The following is a 13573-nucleotide window of genomic DNA, read 5'->3' on the forward strand; positions in this document are numbered from 1 at the left end:
AGTATTCCTGCAGGAACAAATAGCCAGTGGCCAAAAAAACATACAGCATCTGTGAAAACAAGGCTTGTGGTTACTACGTGTCTCCAAGAGTGATTCCATTAAACCCACCATGTGGTTTTACGTCCAAAGTCTCTTGCTTTAATAGCATTTATTAAGCTGGACAAAAATACAGTAGAGCTCTTGTTGCAATAAATTGTTACAACTGGAAACTATGCAAATGTACATAAACAATAAGTTTATTTTTGAACAAGCTTTAAATGCAACAACAGGCATGATGAACAGACTTTAGTTCAGCCTTCAGATCATGCCTGATCAACTCTCAACCAAACTGACCAAGCTATCCGTGCCCATACCAATCTGTCGATGGATCACCAGCTTTCCAACAGATAGGCAGCAGCTAGTGAGATTGGGAAAACTTGCATCCGGGACCCTCAATATTAGCACTGGTGCTCCTCAGAGATGCGATCCCTGTACACGAATTACTGCACTGCAAAAGACCCCACTGTCAAGCTACAGAGGTTTGCAGATGACACAACAGTCATCGGCATCATCCGCAAAGGTTAGGAGTCTGCGTACAGACAGGAGGCCGATCAGCTGGCTGTCTGGTGCGGTCACAACAACCTTGAGCTGAACACGCTCAAAACAGTAGAGATGAAAAAGGACTTCAACCTGCCACAGGAGCTGCTTACACAGTTCTACTCGTCTGTCATTTAGTCTGTCCTGTGTACATCTATAACTGTCTGGTTTGGTTCTGCTACCAAATTGGACAGAAGGAAACAACAACGGACAATCAGGACTGCTAAGATGATAATTGGTCCCCCCCACCCACCCTCCAAGTGTCTCCAGAGTGAGGAAACGTGCAGGTAGAATCACTCTGGACCCCACACACCCTGCCCACTCCCTCTTTGAACTGTTGCCCTCTGGCCTTTTACAGAGCACTGAGTGCCATGACATCCAGGCACAAGAACTGTTTCTACCATCAGGCCATTTCCACATGAACAATTTAACTGCCTCAGAACTCCCCCATAATGCAGTAATGTAAATAAATATCTCATGCACATATGTAAATTCACTCAGATTTAGTTCAATAACTGTACATCCCCCTACCTTGCACATGTACATATGCCATTCTATGTCCTATTATTTGTATGTCTATTTATACTCTTACCTTGTTTTATATTCCGAATCTGAAACAAAATTCAAAAATGACTTGCTTAAACAGATGTGGAAAATGTCCACAATAAAACTGGGAAACCAACCAAAGCCATATGTGTGACCCCAGTATATCCAAAACACTGTCATAATTCATTTGTACACTGCCAACATCTTGTTTTCATCCCCCGAATAAAATGTCTGCCAGTCTTGGAGAACATGACTTTTTGGTTTTGGTTGGGACAGCTTTACAGACTTTGTCCTTGTAATTTTACTTTGATACGGTTCTGCCACTGAACATAGGGATGCAGGTAGTTTTTCATCTCCATTTTTGTCTCTCTTATTGTTTAAAATGCATGCAAGGAAAAACACTGTGGAGAAAAAAAAAAAAAAAAAGGTCATCAATGCGACCCTGCATCCTCCTGCGTGGACATTATGTTCTGTCTTTGCTATACACTATACACATTTAATTAATTTAAACTGACTGATCTCAGTTCAGGACACTCTGGGCTGTATTAAAGGGTTAAACTATTGAATCACAGAGTCATGTGACAAAACAGCATGGTGCCGATCTCAGTTGAGTGTGTCTTTGGGAGAAACTCAAACAAAACTACATCTGGTAAGAAACCTTTTTAAGTTTTTACACAGGAACCTGCTTGAGTCAAAAGATTAGAGTCTCTTTTTCATCCGATATGCCATTTTAAAAATGTGATCGATTTATTGTGAAATGGTACGCTGTTAAACGCAATTACCACTATAGTGGACTATAGCGCTATTGCCCTTAAGAAATCCTATATTTACTGTACATTATCACAATGAGAATCAATGGGCTCATCTAAAAGCTGAAACATTTCTGTTATCTTTTCTTCATATGGATTAAGGATACAAAATAAGGTGTTTTTCAAACTGTTCTGAGACCAGTGCAGACAGACAGCACACAGGAGGTTAAGTCATTCCTTAAACAGGGAGCAATCCAATATCTTTACTATGATGTCAAGAGCATTCACTTTTAACAAATGACCAAAAGTTCAGTTTCAGGTTGCAGATGATGTTTGGACCACTCAACATGTTTGGCAGACATGGGACAATGGTAATCAGTACTTAGATTCAGTTTAATTTTATTTTAACGTGGTTGGCAGTGATTAGACGATACTGGCCATTACTTGTATTAAAATTTCTGAGTGGTAAAATGCTTCAGACTGAGCTATCACTTTTTGAACATTTTGATTTTGTTGACGAAAAAAAAACAAGTCTAATCAAATCAAATAAGTTTTTTATTTGTGCTTTTCCGAATGCACATTTTATCAAAGCAGCTTTACAGAAAATCAAAAGTGATGGCTGTAACATCTCAAAATCATGAATAACAAACACTCCTAAAAACATAATCAATTTGATTAAAAAAAATTGACTTTCTATACCTTGGTATTATTTTACATTTCACAAATTTCACACCTAAGTACATATACGAGGACATCAATTTGTAAGAAAACTACTAGTTACAAATCAAAAAGGTGAATGAAAAAAGCACACAGCATTCATGCTCGGGTCTCAGAAGGTTAAAGGAATTGTTTATCCACAAATGATAATTCTGCCATAAATTACTCAACATCCTATAACTCGAAACCCAAATTATTTTCTTTTTCAAAATAAATTGTTTTGCAGAATTGAAAGAAAAAGAAGTAATCCCAACTTTCATGCTTCTAAAGCAATTGCAATGACTTTGTGCGAGGAAAAGACTTAAACTCACACAATGCTATAGTATGGCTTTAGCATACATCACATTTGTCCATTGAATGGACTAGTTTGATGGTGCCGTATTGTGCTTTTTGGGCCTTGACAATCGGGTCTCCATCTACTTTTGTTGTATGGAAAAAGAACAGCTTGGACATTCTTCTAAATGTGGGTTTTGGAATGACATGAGAATAGGTAGATGATGACAGAATAGTCACTTTTTGGGTAAACAAAAGGATCATAAACAAACTGGTGACCAGTTTCCAGTTACTCACTGTGTATTTGTCCCATTTCTTTTCGGGGTTGTAAGGCTCCCAGTGGCTGGCTGGGAAGATGTGTTTATTTTTCTCATACCAGCTCCTCAGCACCACTTTGCCTGCATGAGACTGGACAAATACAGCTGCTTTGAGGTAATGTAACTAGTGAGACTGGACAAATGAGGTAGTGTAACATGAAAATGATCTGTCTTAGTGCAGTGTTGATTTGAGGATTTCCACTGAATCTGAACAGTCCAGTTTGAGGTAGTCTCAGCGTAAAATGGCACAAACCTGGAAAATTGCATATTGTACACCAAAATGGCAAGTTTGAAATTGCCAGATACAATCAGATTTTACACAATCTCCAGGAGTCTGAATTGGAACAGTCATATTTAGACGTTCCCAGGCAGCTACAATGAGTGCTTGGTAGCAAAGAATAACTAGGTGCTGAATTTGCCCAATAATAAAGGGTTCATGGCTTCAGATCATTAACAAACATTCTGTTTTGACACTTTTATGTAAACAAGATATCCTTTATCAAGATATCTTTTCATTCTGTTCTCAAGAATTATACCCAATTTCATGTTTATCTGCCCCTAAACATTGCATAAAAACAAACTTGTGTTTGGATCCATTCCATGTTGGTCAGACGATCTCTTCCATTGTAAGGGCATGGTTAATGCCCTGAATAAGCTGCAATAGAGGGTATGCACACACTGAGTGGCAGAAAGACTAAGTTGCAGCATTAGTGTTCAGCTTGAATGAATTTTTACAGACTGAAAGCTACAGATAAGAGAAGCAAATGGATCACTGCAATTAGCAGAAACAACTGGAATCCAGGCACCAAAAAGGTGGATTTGCAATTGACATTTTGTGTCATGTATGTTGAAATTTGGGGTAAAACCATACCCTAGGTTATAGTGTATTGACTACTCATCAATTAAATATTTTTTGTCAGCATTTATAAAAAAAAAACATCCATTATTGCTGTGTTTTACCTCCACAAATACATATCTGTCCACATACAACCAGAATATACATTGGTGTCCTCGTTACTTTCATTTCTCCAACAAATCCCATCTTGAAGTACTGCCCAGCGTCAAGGCTTTTGTGTGCCTTCAGGCTTTGCTTTGTGTATTTCCCCTGCATCAAAATCAGGTATATTTAAATGTCAGGAAACCCAATTCCTGGCCACATGTCAATGTCCATTGACCACTGGTTCTTTGGTAAGTTGTAAGGATCACTGTTGAGTCTAACAGCCTTTAATTTGAGCAGTTTGTTTTACTCCTGTTTTCAGTTTCCCCAACTAAAGGCAGCCATGTTGCAGGTTGTTTTGCCACTCAGTATGACTGAGCGGGCGTGTTCCCATGGGAAAGTGACGTCAGTGCATACCCTCTATATGGACCAGACTTTATGCCGATAGTCAAAAAGCTGGTAGTGTGAGACCAAGTCTGATGTAACATTAACATCTCCTTACCTCATCTTTTTCAACAGCGGCATCGTCGAATATATCTGTGCACATCATAACTGAAAAGTGGCCCTAAAAATAGAGGAAGAACTCACTTCAGCATCAAACAGACAAAATGCAAAGAAATACACTAAATGTATTATATTAATGTGGCACTGCGGAGGGTGGGGCCGGGTCGTGATCCTACACACCCGGTCCCGTATTAGGCTAATTAAGCCTCCGAGAGGGATAAAGGTCGACTGCAGAGGATCGTGCGGGAGAGAGAGATCGTTTACGGACATGTCCGTCATATGTGTGTGTTTGTCTTTTAAGTTTATCATTAAAACTATTATTTATAGCCAAACTATTATCAAGCCAACATAACAATGATGTATATTAAAATGCAATTATTTTTAAGACCCTCATCCTCAGTCACCATTCACTGTCATTAAATAGAATAAAGATGTAATGAAAGTGAAAGGTAGTAAGCTTCCACAGTAGTAAGTCAACTGGGTTTGGAACAATATGAGGGTTAGTAACTGATGGCTGAATTTCCCATTGGGTGAACAAACTATTTAAAAGCATATCAAATATTTAATTAAACATAAAGTAATAAAACATTTTAATGAGGGTAAACAGCTCTGATATTTAGACATTATTCTGCTAGTAGATTCATAATCATTTGTGGAAACATTACTAACAATTGGGATGATCAAATCCTCCTTAATATTCATTTAATGCTCCACTCCTGCTGACCTAAAGGAGACACAAATGGGGCTTTGATGTTAACTAAGAGTTCAGAAGAGATCCACAAATCGCCTGTAACTTAAAAAGCCTTTGAAGTCCTGGTATTGTCCATAAGGTTGAACATAGACTGCACATCTGCAAACTAACAAACCATGACATGCTTCCTTGCATTTAAAATGAAAGCAGTCCATCTGAATTAGACTTGGCACATATTTAATATTTACAATCTGCAAAGCATCCTGCTTGTTTAAGAATATGCACGTGACTATTTATCACTGAGATCCTGAAGAAACCAGAACTGTATGTTAAAATGTATGTTAAAATGTACATGAACCGATATTAATAAATGCTGTAAACTTGTTAATTGTCAGTTCATGTTTACTAATGAAACCTTGTTGTAAAGTAATACCAATGTTTTTAACTGGATGCTTTTAAAGGGCTAAATGTCTAAAATGCATCACCTTTTTATTTTTATGTTTTTTACAAAAACTATAGTTTACAAATGACTATTTATTATGTAGCACTTTTATCCAAAGTGACTTACAGTACAGTACACTTATTATAGGGATAATAGCACTGATGTAACTTGAGGTTAGGTGTCTTGCTCAAGGGCATAACTGTGATATCTTCCCTTTGAACCATTTCCCAAAAGCATTGTCAGCGAACTATGGAACTATGGTTGCAAGTTTCATCGTTACCAACATAGTTCAACGATTTGCCGTTTCACAAAACCATACTTACAACTAATATTCGCAAACAGCATCGCAAAGTTATGTATTTGGAACTTCCCCTGTGGTTAGAAGCATAGATCCTGGTTCACCCCTATGTCCTATTGCTTTCAAAGACTTCACCATCCACTTTGAGTGCATTGGAAGGCTTGAAGTTGTGGTGCTCAAAGTAATTTTTATTGAAAATTCAGTTTGAAACGATTTTCCAGCGTGACTGTCACAACTGTTCTCCCTTTGAAGTGCCCTCCTGTCATTATTTATTTCATTTGGAACACAGGATTGAGTTATTTTATTATTTATAAGCGAATATCTTTGTTACAATGTTTCCAAAGAGAAATTTCACATATGGCTATATATGTAAAAACACAATATGCATGTTAATGGTTTTCACTTATATGAATAGTTATCTGTACTGTACACACAGTACATGCAACATATCTGCAGAACTTTGAGTATAGTGTCAGAAAAGTGCTATGTAAGTGTACAATTAATTCATTTACACTTTCATATATGTAAAACATAATTTCCCAAATCACAGTGTAATTTTATATGGCCAATAATTCCAAATAAATGAACAATAATTGTAGAAATATACATGTATAGCAATTCTATTTGGGATAATGTGTCTGTGTAAGTGGATTGTGGTTATTGTGAGGTGTTCACAGAAGTAGTAATAGATACAGTAATAGAAAAAAAAGTTATAAAGTAACCAAACATTTTCTGAAATAAATGTTTTCGGACTTCTGCTCCTGCAGGATGCATTCTATCTGTCACGAACACCGACGAGGGCGTCTCCCTCCCTGGCCTGCGGCGATCGCACTCTCCCGAGTAGGGCTACTAACTGCCTTGATTGTTCCCAGCTGCCTCTCATTACCCCTGCCTATTTAACCGTGCCTGTGAATTCCTTCCTCGCGAAGTCTTGTTAGCCCCGGCCACATTACTGAGCGTTTCTACTCTTTAGTCTTGTTTATCCTGTGTACCAACCTAGCCTGTTTTCCCGACCTCGATAGTTTGCCGCCTGCCTAGTTTATTCCTCCTGTTTACCGCTTTACGATCGTTCGCTGCCTGCCCCTGACCCTCTGCCTGTTCAAGTTACGAGCCTGCCTGTCCTCTTCTCTCTCCGTTTGACTGTTTCCTGACCCTGCCTGTACGACCTGAGTTTACGCCTTCCCAATAAACCGCATATGGATCCTAACCAGCCTGAGTCTTCGTCACACTATCTTGATGTGGGTTCAGTGGATCATCATCATCAGTAGCAGCATGATCCCCCTCTTCCTCCTCAGGAAGTTGAAGTTGAAGAGGAGTTTTGGGGAAAGTCAGCGTGGTGTTAAGTTGTAACATCAAAGGTGGTACTGCTATTTGAAACTTGAAACTTGCTTCCACAGCCTTGCTGACCTAAAACTTGCTGAACCTCAGGACATCACCAACACCTTGGTGGCTAATAATCATCTAATTTATCTAGCTAAATGTGAGTGTTTCATCAATGATTTATGACAGTAATAGGGCACAGCTTAATTTGATTATCAAATTATTGTATTCATCTGTTAATGATTTTAAAATAGGCTGCTCTCATGCTGTTTATTTTTTTTTCTCCATAGTTTTCATGCTGTGCCTTGGGAAAAATGAGAAGGCCTTGCTTTAGAATTGTCTGAGGATTTCAATAAAGGATGTGTTTTGTGTCTTGTTTGGTTTATATTATCATGGCTATTATCTTTATTGAGAAAGATACTTGACTGTTGTAGTGTATGTGATGGTGTGTCATCACCACGCAGGGTTTGTACCAAGGTTTGTATTTCATTCCATACATAGGATTCTTATTCACACTTACAGTATATCATTTATTTTTAATTACATTATTCTGGAAGTTGATCATAAAGTAATGACATGATTCACACAATAATTGTTTACATTTGATCCTGTATTCCAATGCTACTGTGATGCACCAAGTCACAAGTATCACCTATTATGTGCTGATTTCTACATGTTAAACTACTGGATGAATGCCATGTGTATTAGAAAAGGACTAACTCAAAACACATGTTAAAAATGAAATCTGATTTGTAATCAAATGGTATTATATTTTGTATTTAAATTCAGATTGTGAAGGGTTTTAACTTCTCTGTCACTGAAAAGCAAGTTGAAAATCATAGTTAGTTGCCATGCAGCACAACACAGCTTCACCAGAGCCCCATTTGCCAGACCCAGTCTGAATCTTTCACTGCATATATATTTAATTCTATATCTTTCATTGTGTCAAGCATAAAAGTGACGTTCTTACTATTTTTTTGAAGAGTGCGCATATGTTTTGTGCTCCAGTGTGGTAAAGTGAGGAAGGAGGGAAACCCTGCTATTGCAGCTCAATGCTGTGAGAGGTTGCGATGTTAACTAACACACCAGCAACAGAGGGACATGTGAAAATAAAGCAAAACAACAGAGAATAGAAAATAACAGAAGTAGTCCCTGTTGGTTATTTACAGCAGTGTCACGGGAAAATAACATTGCTATGGAGCCGCTTACTGTCCAAACCGCTTGAATCGTGTTATAAAGAGTGTGCCACTTACAAAGTCTATTTTGTGTCTTAAGCAGTTTTTTCACAATAAACTACTTTCTGTCCATGTAAATGAGCTGTTATCATTTGATATCCATTCGATCTCTGCAGAAGTTATCACTCCACCCACTGAGTAATGTTATTAACAGCAGCTCTACATGTTAGGGGTATAACAGTTATGACCCGGACCAGATATGGAGAAAGAAAACCAGGAGTCGAGAAATTCAATTAAAGAATCAAAATTTACTGAAGAATAGTCTGCAGTGAAATTGGTAGAGCCAGCGACAAAGTCTCACGAGGAGATCGAAAGCTAACTCGTACCTTACACAAAATCTTACATCAATTATACCATTTGCAAGGACGTACATTCCATTATTTTACTCCTGATTGGCTAAATGAACATAAAGTCACAACATATAGATAGTTAAATGGCCTATCAACATTAATCAGCGCACTTGTCGTCCGCGCCCGAGATTTACATCCGAAGTGACCTCGCAGATGGTCGCGGGGCGTCTTCGAGTCGGCCTGGTGTGCACCCCTGGTTCAAAACCTGGGTAGAAGGTCAAACGCACACACAAAACACTGACGAGCGACAGTTCTTCTCTGGGCACAAGACAGCTAGAGCACACATTATCAGGCCATTTAAACCAAAACAGAGAGATAAAATATTCACTCCTCGGGCAGAGGAGAGGGTTGAAATAACATACATTTCTTCCCTAAAGAAATAATAAGAGAAAATCACACTTCTACTATTCAGGTATTATTACATAGGACTTTAAACCATATAATTAGTCATGGAAAGGTAACAATCAAACACAGAATACATCTGGAACACATGTTTAACGCATTCCCCCTGACCCCCTCCCCTGAGAGGCTGGAGAGCGTCACAAATAAGCTTATCCCCCAAAAGACCTTCAGCCGACGTGCAGGACAGAGAGACTCTGGAATGTTCCTAAAAGAGACTAATTAACATTCAACACACATATGATTCAAAGTATATTTCAGTTATGCATAAGAAAATAGAATTGATTATGTGATCATGCATATAGTTAATTCATCACTTTATTAAAGAAGTTAAGCAACAGAATACAGATAGATATTGATATAAAGGATATATATATATAGTATATATATATATATGTATTGATATATCTGAAGAGACAAGGGATTTTGACCCTCACCCTTCACATAACCAACACTCTTGGAAACATAATAAACAATTTGATAAAAAAAAAAAAAGAAGTTCCCTCAAGGAATCAAATGCCCTGCCGATGTTCGATCACGTTCCCACTTAGACTGGTTTCAGTAGGAAAATGTTTTTTTTTTTTTTTTGGCTTACTCTTGAGTTTGTGAATGAGTCGGTGTTGTGCTGGGAGTCAGACGCTATTTGTCATGATTCCCTGTTGTTTGCCCTGTGTTTCTCCCTTGCCATCTGTCCCGCACTACAATTCCCATAATTCCCTACCCTCATCACTGCCAGCAGTCATTCATTGTTCTCACCTGTGTGTCGTTTATTCATTATCCTTGTGTATTTAAACCCTGTTGTTTCACCATTCGTTGTCAGTAATTAAATGTGAATATAATGTCTGTTCCTGAATGTGTTCCTGCCTGTGCCCTTCGTGGATGTTTCTCTTGTTTACATCTTTGGTTTTCCCCTCGTGGATGTCTTATTTTGTTCCCTGTGTTTTTGTATTTTCTGAGTTACCAGGTTCATCTATTGTTTTCCCATTAAAACTGCATGTAGATCCTCACTCCTCGTCTGACTCGTAACACTATTACTGTCTGAGGCAAGGTTCTCGGGAGCACGCATAAACATCACATCCTTTGGATTTTCCTGGCAAAATCGACCCTCTCCCTTCGCATGAAAATCAGTCTACAGGCTTTAGTAGGCAATCTAGGAAGTCCGAGAAGGGCTAATTTTTTTAATTGCATTACAAGCCGTTCACACATTGGCAAAAAAAGGTGAATATTATATGGAAATTGTTACATATTGCACCTTTAAGAAGTAATATGTGAAGTGTTCTGTAAATCAGAACAGATTTTAAAAATGACAAATGTTGATAAAGTACTGACATGTGAAAGACAGGTGAAAATGGGTGTAACTGTTATGTTCCTAAACAGATCTTTAACAGAACTGTTGACACACTACCAGTCAAAAGTTTTGAAACACTTGACTGAAATGTTTCACATGATCTTAAAAATCTTTTGATCTGAAGGCGTATGCTTAAATGTTTGAAATGAGTTTTGTAGACAAAAATATAATTGTGCCACCATATTCATTTATTTCATTACAAAACTAAAATTGAATTTAAAAAAGTTTTGGAAATTGATGACTTGGACCAAATAATAAAGAAAAGCAGCCAATAAGTGCCCAACATAGATGAGAACTCCTTCAATATTGTTTAAAAAGCATCCCTGGGTGATGTACATATCATATGTCCATTGTACAAGTACTAACAAAATGTTCATGACAATTTACAGTACTGTGGACCTATCAGATTTAAGGATCTTAATTACCATGCTTCATTGATCCTTTATGGAAACCAGCCAAAGAAAAATACAACTATTCATATGGCTTTAATTGAGCTACTGTATATTATGTTCAGCACCCTAAAAAGAGGTGTTTAATTGGGAGTATTTAAGAAAATCACACAACACTTTTCAGCTTTAAATGCAACAGCAATTCTTTATCTGATTGAATAACTTTATTTATCTGTATCATCTATTATATGCAGCAGCTGTTGGATTATTGGGTATGGATTGGCTATACACGTGTTACTACATAATAGAGAGCAAGATGTGTACCTCTCTGTCCCTGTCTGGCAGGAAACTTGTGTCAACATCTGAGGTTTTCCCTAGTTTGTTCTTGTTTATAGGTAGGTCAGGTAAACACAATAATACACATTTCACCATTACTGTTAATGAAAACTGTCATCATTTAGTCACATAAAAGAAGTTATCTAGCAGAATGTCCAAGCTGCTTTTTTTTCTCCATACAATGAAAGTGAATGGTAACCACAGCTACAAGTCTTAGTGTATGGAAAACAAAGCTGCTTGGGACATTACCCTAGTGTGTTGTTTGGAACAACACAAGGGTGTGTAAATGATGGCTGGGTGAACTATCTCTTTAATGATGTCCCATACATATCTTCTCTTCAATTTCCTCTTCCTCTCCTTCATCCGGATTGAAGGATAAACTGACTCTTCTTTTGTTCTTCTTTTTTCTCCGTCTGTTTTTCCAGTTTCCTTCAAGAACAGACCAAATGTAAAGTTTTAATATCAAACCTCACACTGATTTTAAACAGAACAGCGGATAAAAACAAATTGATTAATGGGCCAGGATGCAGATAGGATGAAAAGCTGTACTATACAACACCAATACTTAAGTCACATAAAAGGGATTTACAAAAATGCCATTAGAAACTCAGTCTGATTCATACTGAGAAAATAAATCAATTAAAGCAGGGGAAGAAATGGCTTACAGCTGTAACTCTTTTGATTGCTCATTCTTGGCAAGCTGTTTCTCATGTTCTTTGACCGAGCATCCTGCTTTCTTTCATGTCATTCAGAGTCATGAGACCTCCAGAGAGCAACAAAATCAGAAACAGATTTAACATTGAAAATACGTATAACAGGCTAAATGTATAATTCAAAGGGGTTACCTGCTATGCTATGCTATGAATCATATTAGTCCATTTCTAATGTTTGCTTAACCACAGTGCTTGATTTGAGGTCTTGCTCCACAGCATCATAGTGAGCCGAGGACTTCATATCAATGTTCTTCATCATGTTGTCCTGGAAAATGAAATGTGAACTTCAGTTTGGGGAGATGTTTTGCATTCAAGGGATAGTTCACACAAAGATGAAAATTCATCATTTACTCACCCTCATGCCTTAATGACTAAAACTTTGAAGCTCCAAAAAGCACATAAAGGCAGCCTAAAAGTACCACATAAGCCTCCAGTGGTTTTAATTTATGTCTTCTGAAGCAATCCAATCGGTTCTGGGTAAGAACAGACCAAACTATAACTCTTAATATATCTTGACATCAGCAACCCCTTACCGATCATGATTTCAAGCTCAATTACACTTCCTATAGCGCCATCTAGTGCCTGCGCATGGCTCAAGCACTAGGAAGTGTAACCAAGCTTGAAATGATGATCGTGCCTACAGACTGCATTGGCAAGATGTACAGTGAAAAATGAGCTATGTTTTGGTCTGTCCTCACCCAAAACTGATTGGATCGCTTAAGAAAACATTGATTAAACAACGGAAGTCTTATGGATTACTTTTATGCTGCATTTATGTGATTTTTGGAGTTTCAAAGTTTTGGTCACCATTCTATGTACATACAGAGCTTAGATATACTTCTAAAAATCTTCATTTGTGTCCTGCAGATGAAAGACAGTCATATACTTTTGGGATGGTATGAGGGTGAATGAATGATGAGAGAATATCCATTTTTCACATACATGAATTAGCCTCATTTTAATGACAGTTCTAGTTAAGTGTACTCATGACTAATGATCTGATAAACATAATATAATGCAAATTTCTCACAATCATTTTCCCTGATTTGACTATAGTAAGTAAAACTAGAGGGCCAGTTGACAAATGCCATGGAAGATATAGGGTTAACAGATATTAGGTTAACAGTCTAAAAACATTCTCATATGTATAAGGAAAGCATTTATTTTAGGTGCTGCAACAAGTCAACAATTCAATTACACTATTTTGCAGTTTGCCTCAATAGACCTGCAGAGTGACAAATAGATTTTTAAAAGAGTATTATTTTTCCTTTACTTAATATGATATCATATAGAACAGGAAAAAAAGTTGTTCAACACAGTTTTAATTTAAGTTTAACATTTCACACTGCTCGTCAACAACTCAAGCTGTGTTAATTAGGTGAAAAGTTATAATATTAAAATGAAATAATCTGTCAGAGTGAAGGGGTCAAAGT

Source organism: Xyrauchen texanus, chromosome 25, assembly GCF_025860055.1.
Source record: "Xyrauchen texanus isolate HMW12.3.18 chromosome 25, RBS_HiC_50CHRs, whole genome shotgun sequence".
Classification (NCBI taxonomy): domain Eukaryota; kingdom Metazoa; phylum Chordata; class Actinopteri; order Cypriniformes; family Catostomidae; genus Xyrauchen; species Xyrauchen texanus.